This window comes from Suricata suricatta, chromosome 11 (assembly GCF_006229205.1).
Source record: "Suricata suricatta isolate VVHF042 chromosome 11, meerkat_22Aug2017_6uvM2_HiC, whole genome shotgun sequence".
Taxonomy (NCBI): Eukaryota; Metazoa; Chordata; class Mammalia; order Carnivora; family Herpestidae; genus Suricata; species Suricata suricatta.
Window position 1 is genome coordinate 11,095,555 of NC_043710.1, and position 11,989 is coordinate 11,107,543.

Sequence of the window (11,989 nt, forward strand, 5' to 3'; positions counted from 1 at the left end):
TTTCATGCTGGGTATGGGGAACAGGAAACTGAGCATTTGTAACCACCTAACCTAGTGGAGGTTTGTGGTCTGAATTCACACTACCTGGGCAGTTCAAGGAATCTTCAGCTGAGAATTTATTTTAAAGTAATTCCAGGTTGGTAGTACTCTCAAGTAACAATCAGAACCAAACACAAATCCTCATTTAAGATTCTTAAGGGAGAATCTTATCTCTTTAAGAATCTTAAAATCTCAAATAATTTTCCTAAGTAATTTTTAAAGGAAATTGGATAACACAAATCTCAGAGTCCAAGAAAACAAGACCTTGTGGGTGAAAGCCAAGAAGACATGGCCATGTCACATCTATAAAGATGTCAGGAAAGGCAACTATCTCAATACAAATATAAAATAGATCGACTGATATGTTCCGGAATAAGGGAAATTTAAAATATCTTTTAAAGACCAGCAAAATGAAGTTTACTTAGGATTTCTTCATCTGGCAGTATGATGAATTATACCCAAATGACCTTCCTAGCTGAAACAACTAAAATGTTGGATTTGAAATAAAATAACATTTTAAGTGAATTTCCACTTAACTTAATGAAAAGGAGAAAGAACAAACTAAGCCCCCAAATGAGGTGAAAACAGGAACCTAGGGGAATAAACAAGTGCCAAATATGGCTTTCTCCTTGGAGAGTCTTAGTGAATGCTGGAGACCCTGAGCTTCTGAACACAAAACTCACGGCATGTTCCAGGTGATTTGGATGGTGACCTGCACGTAAAGCCTAGAGGACTCTCCCCCAGTGTAAATTAGTGAGAATTCCCACAGAATACACTCCCAAACAACAAAAAACGGTTATAGCCAATAAAAGCACAAACCTCTATACAGAATCAAATCCCCATAACTGAGAACCAGTAGGGGAAAAGTTGTCCACGTAAACAGACCTAAAAATCTTCAGACGTTAGAAATATCAGTAAAGAGGATATGAAAATGAGGAATAGCCATGGTGAAACACATTAAATCTCCCCAGAAAGAAGATACTCACTCCCCAATGGGAGCTTTACTGACAAGTCTAGACCTGGCCACTCAGAGCACTGAAAACAAGGGAATCCAGTGGAGGAGGCTTTGCCGTTTGCTACAATATGGATGGACTTTGAAGGCAATATGCTAAGTGAAATAGTCAGAGGAAGACAAACACTATATGATCTCACTTGTATGTCAAATCTAGAGCAAACAAACAAAACCCTAACAAATACATACAGAGAACAGATTGCTGGTTTCCAGAGGGAGTAGAAAGGAATATGGGAAAAATGGGTGAAGATTTCCAAAAGGTATGAACTTCCAGTTATCAAATAAATCATGGAGGTGTAATGGACAGCACGGTGACTCTAGTTAATGATACCATATTCTATATTTGAAAGTTGCTAACAGAAGAGATCTTAAAAGTTCTCATCACAAGAAAAAAATTAAGATGGATGTGAACTAGACTTAATTATGGTGATCATATTACAATAATGTATGAACCTCGAATCATTGTATTGTACATCTGAAATTAGTATAATGTTGTAATCAATTATAATCTCAAAAAATAAAAGGAAAGGGAATTAGTTTGGTGTATCCATATGGTGGAATAATATTCAGCCATAAAAAGGAACAGAGTAGCAATACATGCTACAACATGGATGAACCTTGAAAACATCATGCTAAGTGAAAGAGCCAGTCACAAAGGACCACTTATGGCATTCTGTCTTAATGAAGTCTTCAGAATGGGGAGATTTACAGAGACAGCAAGTACATTAGTGGTTGCCTAGGTATGAGGGGTGGGGAGGAATGGGGAGTGATTACTAGTGGGTATGGAGTTTCTTTTGTTAAAAATATTGTAAAATTAGACTGTGATAATGGTTGCAAAATTCTGTGAATATATTAAAGTCACTTGATTGCATACTTTAAGTGGGCAAATTTTATAATAAGTGAAGTATATCTCAATAAAGCTTTTTATTTTATTTTTTATTTTCAACGTTTATTTGTTTTTGAGAGACAGAGAGCACACAGGGGAGCAAGTAGGGGAGGTGCAGAGAGAGAGGGAGACACAGAATCTGAAGCAGGCTCCAGGCTCTGAGCTGTCAGCACAGAGGCTGATGTGGGGCTCAAACCCACGAACCACGAGATCATGACCTGATCCGAAGCTGGATGCTTCACCTATTGAGCCACCCCTCCACCTCTCCAATAAAGCTTTAAAAAAACAAAACAAAACAAAACAAAAAAAGAAACAGAGAACAGGATGGTAAGTGTGTAGAACCAAAGGCGACATTCTTGGGAAGGCACCATTTCTGTGGCTGGTATTCTGTAGTGATCTGGTAATGAAAACGGAAATGAGCAATGGAAATTAAAGGTTCTAAGAAAATAAAAAAGTAAAACACAAACCCATTTCTATTCCTAAGTCACCATATATGAAAGAAACTGCTCTTCTTATACCAACATTTTTACAGCAAATACTCAGTGCCCAAGAAGAGACAAGTGACACGCACTCAGGGAATCAGAAAAGACTGTTTATTTCTCACTGGTGCCAACCCAGCAGAGTCATCTCCAAAGACTGATCCCGAGCCTTGGTCTACTTTTATGCCTGGCCACCTTCCATGACGTGGAAACTTTCTATTGGCTGCATAGGTGGGTGGGATTGCAGGGCCTCAAGAAAAAAAGGGAGGCACTCATTGGTTGTGCCATGTGGGCAGTTGACTGATGCAAGAGACACTCAATATTATAGAAGCCAAAAGCATATGCAAGCAGGGTATCCAGCTGTGGACATCTGGCTGGCTCTTTTGTAAATCTGTTTGGGCCAGCTTTTCTTCTCAACATAAGACGGCACACTTAAAACTAAGACACACAGAACACTTATAACCATGCTTGATTCCTGCCCAGCCCTGCAGAGTCTCAGACCTCGGGCTCCAGTAGAACCATGATTGAGATCCTATCAGTCCCCCCGCCTGTTGTGCTGTGCTGTGGTACAGATATATCATTCACCAACAAGACCTACAGGACAGTTCTATGCTCTTGGGACAGAACTGAGCCAAGTGAAGAGTGGAGGAGGAGAGAGGCAGCCCCTTGGGTCAGAAGTAGAAATAAAGAGATTCACCATAGGTTTCTTGAAATAGTCATTTTTCTCTTTATGCAATTAAAATATGGCTTGTGCCAATTAAGAGATACAGATGGATCACCAGGAATATATTACATGCTTATGAAGATGACCAAACAAACCAATGATTATGAAGTGGCAAGTAAACTGAAATAAATTTTATATTATGTGAAGTATATTTCTTACATATGTATGATATGTCTATGACAACGAGACACCAAAATGTGAAATCTCCTTGGACTTTCATTAACCAGTAGAGGGAGTTCCATTGCAAGAGTCTATAGTGACTGACAAGTTGACACAGACAGGGCAGCAGACAGGTCTGACTAGTGACAGTGACGTTATTGACTTTAGAGTGTGTAACTCTTTGCAGTTTATATCCACAAACATTCTTCGTGACAGGTTGGCTAATAGATGAGGAAGCAGAACCTCAGCTCCTCTTGCTGAGGTGACCTAGCATGTTTATTAGCATCACCCAAGGGGACAGGATGTTAACATCTCTGCCATAAGAGGCCAGATTGGATAACTCTTTTTTCTCCTGTAGTTACCACTTTAGTTGGGACTACCCCTCCAAATATCTTGGCATGCACGCCCAAGAGAGGCTGAATACATCCACCTCTGTGTTGTGCCCAGGAGATAGGAATATTTCTCTTTAATACTTCACCCCAACCACTCATAATCTCTCAGTCTCTTTAATGTTTGAGTGAAGATAAAAAAAATTCTGACTGTAAGAAAATTCTTCCTTGAACTAAGCTACAAGTTCTTTCCAAGTGACTTCCACCTTTTACTCCTCATCTGCAAAAGGGACATTAAATATCCTCCCTCCCTACATCATAAGATGCAGAAAGAGATAGGTGGAGCTAAACAACCCAATACCTCCTTTTACCCTGTTCAGGAGGAAGATAGTGAGCAGAGAACCCAGCTGAAATATGCTCAAACTTCTGACCTAAGAAGTTGAAATAAGGACGCCTGCATGGCTCAGTTAGTTAAGCCTTTGACTTTGGCTCAGGTCATGAGCTGGTGGTCCGTGTGATCAAGCCCCCTGTCAGGTTCTGTGCTGACAGTTCTGAGCCTGGAGCCTGCTGTGTCTGCCCCCTCCCACTTGCTTGTGTGCACGTGCTCTCCCGCTCTCTCTCTCTTTCTTCTCTCTCTCTCTTCTCTCTCTCTCTCTCTCTCTTCTCTCTCTCTCTCTCTCTCTCCCCCCCCTCTCTCTCTCCCTCTCTTTCAAAAATAAATAAACATTAAAAATTTTAAAGAGAAGTTGAGATAGTATGAAGGGAAGGAAAAACTAAGATAAAAACAGAGAGGGAGGCAAACCATAAGAGACTTTTAAATACAGAGAACAAACTAAATGTTGCTGGAGAGGAGATGGGTGGGGTGGGTGGGTTAAATGGGTGAGAGCATTAAGGAGGGCTTAATTTGGGATGAGCACTGGGTGCCATATGTAAGAGATGAATCATTGGGTTCTACTCCTGAAGCCAAGACTACATTATATGTTAGCTAGCTTGACTTTAAATAAAATTTTTAAAATAGTTGAGATAGTATGCCTATAGTTCAAAGTGGCTAAATCTGCATTAATTCATTATGAAGCAATAGAAATCTAGTATCCTCACTGCAAGTTTTAATTTGCTTCTTTGTAAAGCTATCTCCCTCTAAACTTTCCAATTGATATCCTAATGAAGCTGTTAATCTTTTTTAAAAAAGTTCCTTTGCAGAAAGTTTGTCCTATCCAATTCAGGAAATAGTCATGGAGCATCTGTTTGATGCCAGGCACTGGAACGCAAAGATAAATAAGTTAAAATTCTAAAAATTCTCAAAGAGAAATTATATGAGTAGATGCAAACTCTTTCTGGGTCAGAAAGTGATGGAAGTCACAATGGAATAACATGTATAAGCCATGAGAGTTTAGGTTAGGGAGAAAGCCTATCTAGGTGAGAATGTCAAGAAAAGTTACCCTGGAATGTCTCTGGGGCATAGGATGGGAATCAGCAAGAAGCTCGGTAAGGATTTCATGCAGCAGCAAAAGACTTTGTGGAGTTTGAGGCCACATGTATCTAGCTGATCCCATCAGCAACCTAAATCTGGGACTAGTACTGGAAAGAGAAGGAAGTGGTGAAAGGTGGTATAGGAATAACTCAGAGTCAGAGTGATGGACTCATGAATTTGGGAAGGTCTAAGGAGCAGTAAGTCACCAAGAATAGATTCACTGAGACTTGCACAGTAGAAAAACAGGAAGTTTTGGTAAAGGGTAATTTTAGAATTTGAGATTTTGAAATTAAGCAGTTTCCCATTGTGGTGAGGTCTGGGAGAGGGCTGCCAAATCATGTGACTGGGGTGCATAGAATTTCAAGTTGGTGGAGGTATAGAGGTCAAGACAGTGTGAAGCTAGAGAATTTGGAGATTCATCAGCCTTGAAACCATTTAGTTTGTCTTTCTGTCTGCCCTTAGACATAGAGGGCTTAATAAATGTTGACTTGAGAAACGTGCAGAAGAATGAAGTAATCACAGTGGAGTGAAGTCAGTCTAGAAATATTTATTGCATTATTGAGCTTGAAATTAGGTCTTGGGGAGAGGCAATACATGGGTGAGGAATAGGTCATTCCTTGTCATTGCTAGCCGTGTGTAGCTGATTGCCCAAACCCATTCATTGATCAACTTGAGAAGAGTAGTGTCTTGAAACATCAATCAGAGATATAATAGAGGCAGTGCACAGAGGGAAACTATTGGGTTTTTCCTTCTACCTTTCTATCTGTTACATCTGACAGAAATTCAAGACTAATTTTAGATTTTTAAGACCGATTTACAGTTCAGTAAAATGAACAGCTACTTGATAATCTATAGCTGTCTTCCCCTCTCTTCTCTTGCATCCCCAAACACAAACATTTACATAGACTGAAGTGTCCCCTATTCGTCTGGCTTTTTATGGCCTCATAATAAGGCCTTTCCAAGCATCTGGGATACAGCTAGATAGTCCTCTCCAGTAAACATTCATTAGCCTAATGGCCTGCTTCTTATCACAGCTGCCTCTTCTCTTTGAAATTGAGCCCCAATGACATAATGCTTAGAAGTATAAAGATCAAGCAAGTTCAGGGTGGTTGTACATTTCTCAAGTCACATCAGCTCTGGATCATTATCAGATCTATTTTAAGGGACAACTCCGTGTTGCAATGCACAGAGCTTAATTGGATACATGATCGCCAAAGGCTCCATGCTTCTCCTTGCTCCTGGTCTCAGCAAGGCATCTTTAGGAGGCTTGGGGTGGGCTTACTTAGCAGGGGATACACAGCAATGCAGCTTCCTAGAAGAGGCTCTCCCCATCCCATGAATCCAAACAGGACTGAAAGATCAGAGTCTCTTTAAAGAATAGACAATAGACACTGTAGAGGGCCATATCTGTCTGACACATGTGGTTGGGCAACTATTTGCTAGGTTATACTACCTCTAGGTTTATAGATCTGTTCTAAGGCTGAGAATAGATTCCAAGAGATCACCTTCTCCACTTACCCTGGATCCAGAAAAATAAACTTTTAAGCTCTTTTTGATGAACTAAAACAATAATTTACAAAGGTAGACAAGACCAGCCTCCTATAACTCTGCCTCTGTGCCCCTCCTCCCATTGTAACCCCTCCTTTCCTGATTCTGGGTTCCCTGTCTTTCTCATTATTGCTTGCCTTGGTGTTCTCATGCAGGCTTTCTTCATCTCTTCTGATTGGCACAGGCTTACATTATGGCTCTTCCAACTACTGGTCATGATCTGGGAGCAACCACAATTGAGAACAACTGCTATAGAGAATTCCTCTCCATGGTCTTTCCTTCAGTCTCCAAATTTCTTCTGGTTTCCCCAGTCTGGAGGATTCTTTCACTTTGACATTGCCAACAACTGTACCTACTTTTCTATTTTTTTTAAGTTTTTTATTTTTATTTTTTGAGAGACAGAGACAGTGCAAGCAAAGGAGGGTCAGAGAGAGAGAGAGGGAGATACAGAATCTGAAGCAGGCTTCAGGCTCTGAGCTAGCTGTCAGCACAGAGTCTGACGTGGGGCTTGAACCCACCAACCATGAAATCATGACCTGAGCTGAAGCCAGACACTTAACCAAGTGAACCACCCAGGTGCCCTGTATCTACTTTTCATCTCTTTTTCTTCTTTAACTACCAAACTGATATCTCACTTTCTTCAGTACCTGGCTTTACTTTGACCCCCCTGGTCCCCACTCCAGGTACCCCATCTGGGATGGATGGGCTTCTATTGAAACTGTGCTGATCACACATTCCTTCCTGCTTGTCATGTCCAATGGGCTTTTGTTCCTGTTTCTCTCTTTGATTTCCATACCATGTTCACCAAGTGTCACTGGGTGGTGAGAGCTCTGAGGATCAGGATAAGAACTTTGGATGCCCTCAAGCTTTTAATGAACAACAACAAACTAATGAATATTCTTGAGGAGGGAAAGACATGATTAGATATGTACTTTAGGGAAGTCCACCTGCAGGTTAAGGAGAAAGGACTAAAAGGGAGAGTCTAAAGGCAGAAAGACCAATTAGAAGGGCAGTGACTGATCATGAACAAACAGGTTAGAACCACCTGACAAAAGGGGGCTGAGGTGGAGATGTCACAAAAGGAGGCCTTGATTCTATTGATGGTATTTTTATTCTGCAAATGTCAAAGAGAGTCCTCTCTGAGTTTTGCCATGGAGAGGAAGGAGGGAGGGAAGGAGAAAGGCAAGAAATTTTTTAAAAATCAGTCTTCCAATACCCCATCTTTATAGCCATCAATCTGCAATGAGTGTTTTGTTTTTATTTTTATTATTTTCACCTATAACAGATTAATTGCATACAAACTACTACAATGGCATGGTAATCCTTTCCCCTGTATGAACCTTAGTGAGACCCCAAGAAGGTAGGCAAAAGGTCAGGTGATGGGAATATTTAGAAGGGGTCTAAATTTTTTAGCCTCACAATAGGGGACTATGACCTTGGTAGAAGAGAAGTGGGTGGGGTTTAGGCATGGAGAAGGGAAACTACAGATTTTCCTCATCTGGACACAAGCTGCAGAGAGCTGCCAACATAAACAGGGTGTGGCTGCCACTTCTTACAAATCCGTGAAGGAATCCACAAGTCCTATGGGTTTGCACAATGCCCACTTCCTCCTGTTTCTTGCATGTCCTTCCCCAGGACACAGAAATAGAATTCAAGTCTTTTCAAGTTGGGTATTTGATGAATCATAAACAAAATGTACACAAGAGAAATCTTGCTGTAGGCAAACAGCTAAAGATTATTTACTTTTAAACTCCCTGCATGTAGATTTTTTGAAAAATGAGGTCTATAAGATGTTTCTTCCCCATTGCCATCCATTTCTCTTGCATTCCCATCTGTTTCTCTTGTCCTTCTAGGATGAAGTGGAATGTAAGGATCATGCATAGACTTTAGATTCTAGAAAACCTGAGCACAAATTCTAGCATTGCCTCAATATGTCTTATGACCTTTGGCAAGCATGTCTCCAAAATTCCATTTTCTCATCTGAAAATGTGTTTAGGAATGCTTTCCTTTCAGAGCTACTATGAGGATATTATGAAATAAAGTATGGAAAAATCCTAATCTACCAACCCAAAGTAGTAGCATATGTCTGTATTCTTTCCTCTTTATCTTTATTTCACGGAATCATAGTTTCTTAGAATTTTATAGAGCCCATAAGGTCAACTAGTTCTGACTCTCTCTTGCTTTCTCTCTCTCTTTTTTTTTGATAGCTTATTTTTAAATTTTTATCAGATTTATTGAGATATAATTGACACATGACATAGTTTAAGGTATTTAACATAATGACTGGATATTTGTATATATGATGAAATGATCACTACAGTGGGTTAACATTCACCACCCCATATTGTCACAATCTTTTTCTTGCGATGAGAACTTTTAAGATCTACTCACTTAGGAAATTTCAAATTTATAATATAGTACTATAAACCATCATCACCATGCTGTACATTACATTCCTAGGATATATTTATCTTATAACTGGAAGTATGCACCTTTTGAACATCTTCACCCATTTCTCCTACCCCTGACCTCCCATCCCTGGCAACCCCCAATCTGTTTTCTGTTTCTATGGGTTTGTTCATTTTTAATTCTACATGTTAGTGAGATCACCATTGTCAAGTATACTATTTTCTCCTTACTTTCAGTGATGGAAAATCTACTGATTTCTAGAACATCCATTCCACCTTTGGACTGGCCTATTGTTTTCCTATAATCTCTGTCTCTCTATCTCTCCCTCTCTTGATGCTACTCATTTAGCCCTAGTTGTAACCCTTGGAGTCATCCAAAAGATGTTTTACATTGGAAAGTTTCTTTAAAATATCTAGTGCCTTACAAAGGTAACTGCTGTTGTTTGAAGTAGTTAAGCTATTTTGAAGCCCAAAGGCACCCTTGGCTAGCAATGCCTCTGGGATATCTTACTGGAACAAGACCAGACACTAAGAATATGATGGAACCAGGGCCAATGAAAATCAACTCCATCCAACCAAAGCTAGAATCTTCTTTACCCCTGAGGCCAGCCAGCCAGCCAGCCAGGCTGTCAATAGGTGCTCCCTGGGACATGCCATAACCCTACAACCTAGACAGACCCAATGATACTTGGGAGAGAACTGGCCTTCCTTTAAAGCCCTGTCAAGTCCTTCCGTTAGTGGCCAACTTAAAGTAGCTACATCCAAATTTTATTGATCTCTTTGTCCAAAACCAATGCTTCAGGTGCTAGGAGAGATGGGTTTTCACTGTAGATGTGTGCATCTGGTCTTAGCCATCTGACTGAAGCCCAGAGTTTAAGGAGTTGTAGGTGAGTCTGCTCTTTGTCCTTCTGTAGGAATGGTAAATCTTATAATCACAGAATGGGAAAGCTGGGACGACTTCTGAAGGAAGGGGAGATGGAGCAGGCAGGATGCTGGCTTCCCCTCTCTCTACTGCTCTTACCCTGACCAGAGGAGCTGGACTTCACCTATATTGTATTCTGGACTTCTGCAGAAAATTTTGTTTTGAAAAAAGTTCTGCTTTTTTTTTCAAGTGGAAATAAGGAAGGAAAGTGGACTTGAAAACACTCTTTTTATTGTATAGACAGGAGTTAAGAAGATTAAGATTTAGAATGGCAAATAACTTTTCCCACGGTCACACAGCAAAGGTAGGAGAAATAGGACTTGAATCAACATTAAAAAAAAAAATCTCAAGTTAGTTAACATACAGTGTAGTCTTAGCTTCAGGATTAGAATCCGGGGGTTCATCACTTACATAAAACACCCAGTGCTCATCCCAAAAAGTGCCCTCCTTAATGTCCATCCCCCCATTTCCCCCACCCTCACCAGCCCTCAGTTTGTTCTCTGTATTTAAGAGTCTCTTATGCTCTTGCTAAGAGCATACTCATTCATGCTATTCTAGACTCATGAGTGCATGTATGTGAGAGGAAATCATATGGTTTCCTCGGATCCTCTCTAATTTCCACTGAGACTTCCAGTTTTTTTTTTAATTAAAAAAGTTTTAATGTTTTTTATTTATTTATTTTTGAGACACAGAGAGAGACAGTGAGAGCAAGGGAGGGTCAGAGAGAGAGGGAGACAGAATCTGAAGCAGGCTCCAGGCTCCGAGCTAGCTGTCGGCACAGAGCCCGATGCGGGGCTCGAACCCACGGACCGCGAGATCATGACCGAGCTGAAGCTGGACGCTTAACCGACTGAGCCGCCCAGACGCCCCGACTTTCAGCTTTTAGAATAAGGTAAAGCAGGGGCACCTGGGTGGCTCAGTCGGTTAAGTGTCCAAATTCAGCTCAGGTCATGATCCCGTGGTTTGTACTTTCCAGTACCTGATGTAACTTACCTTCTTTTAATCCTCACGATCTATGAAGTAGTCAGTACTATCATCGTCTGGGTTTTGCAGTTGAGGGAAGTGAAAAGAGATTTAAGAGTGATGTGTCCGCTTGCCCAAGGCTGCACAGCCCGCAGGTGGGGATGCAGGGTCAGAGACTGACTCTGGCTGACCTCAGAGCCCTGCAAAAATGCCCGCAGATAAGGTAGCAGATGTGGGAATGCTGCATCAGCTCAAAAATGCTGTCAAAGCAGTGGTGGCTCTCCCAGACCATGGAAATTATGATATACATGATTTAGGTATATGCATCCATATAAAAATGATATGTAATATATTCATATAATATACATTATAAGTACTTAGTAGTATAAGGACATTTAACACATGTTATACACTCTACTTCTGTATCTTCACTTCCAGGTAATTCAGGTCAAGACAGCCAGGTTATTGATGTAGCAATCATATAAAATGATTGATCATTCACTTTTACCACACTCTAAAAGTATAATAGATGGATACTGTAGACTCTTGGATTGAAATGAGAAAGAATCCTGGTGTAACTTATTAACATGTTCCTTTGATGATGACCGTGAATGTGAGAAAAAAGGGGGCAGGGACTAGGTGGCCATTTGTGGCTTTGCTCCCCTGTGGCACTGACACTGCAGAGTGACTGGTGCTGGTGCATCTCAGGGGCATGTGTATTTCTAAAACTACCCCTCTCCACTCAAGTCAGTAACAGCTTTCCTTCTGGCTCTCAAAGCAACGGTCTGGTCTCCCTTCTCAGTTCCTTTTCACTCCTATCCAGCTTCCACACCTGCTTCTACACAGCAACACTGTTCTGTTATATTGGTTTTATTTTTTTTAATGTTTTTTTTTTAATTTTTGAGAGAGAGAGAGAGAGAGAGAGAGAGAGAGAGAGAGAGAGCATGAGCAGGGGAGGGTCAGAGAGAGAGGGAGATACAGAATCTGAAGCAGGCTCCAGGCTCTGAGCTAGCTGTCAGCACAGAGCCTGATGTGGGGCTCGACTCACG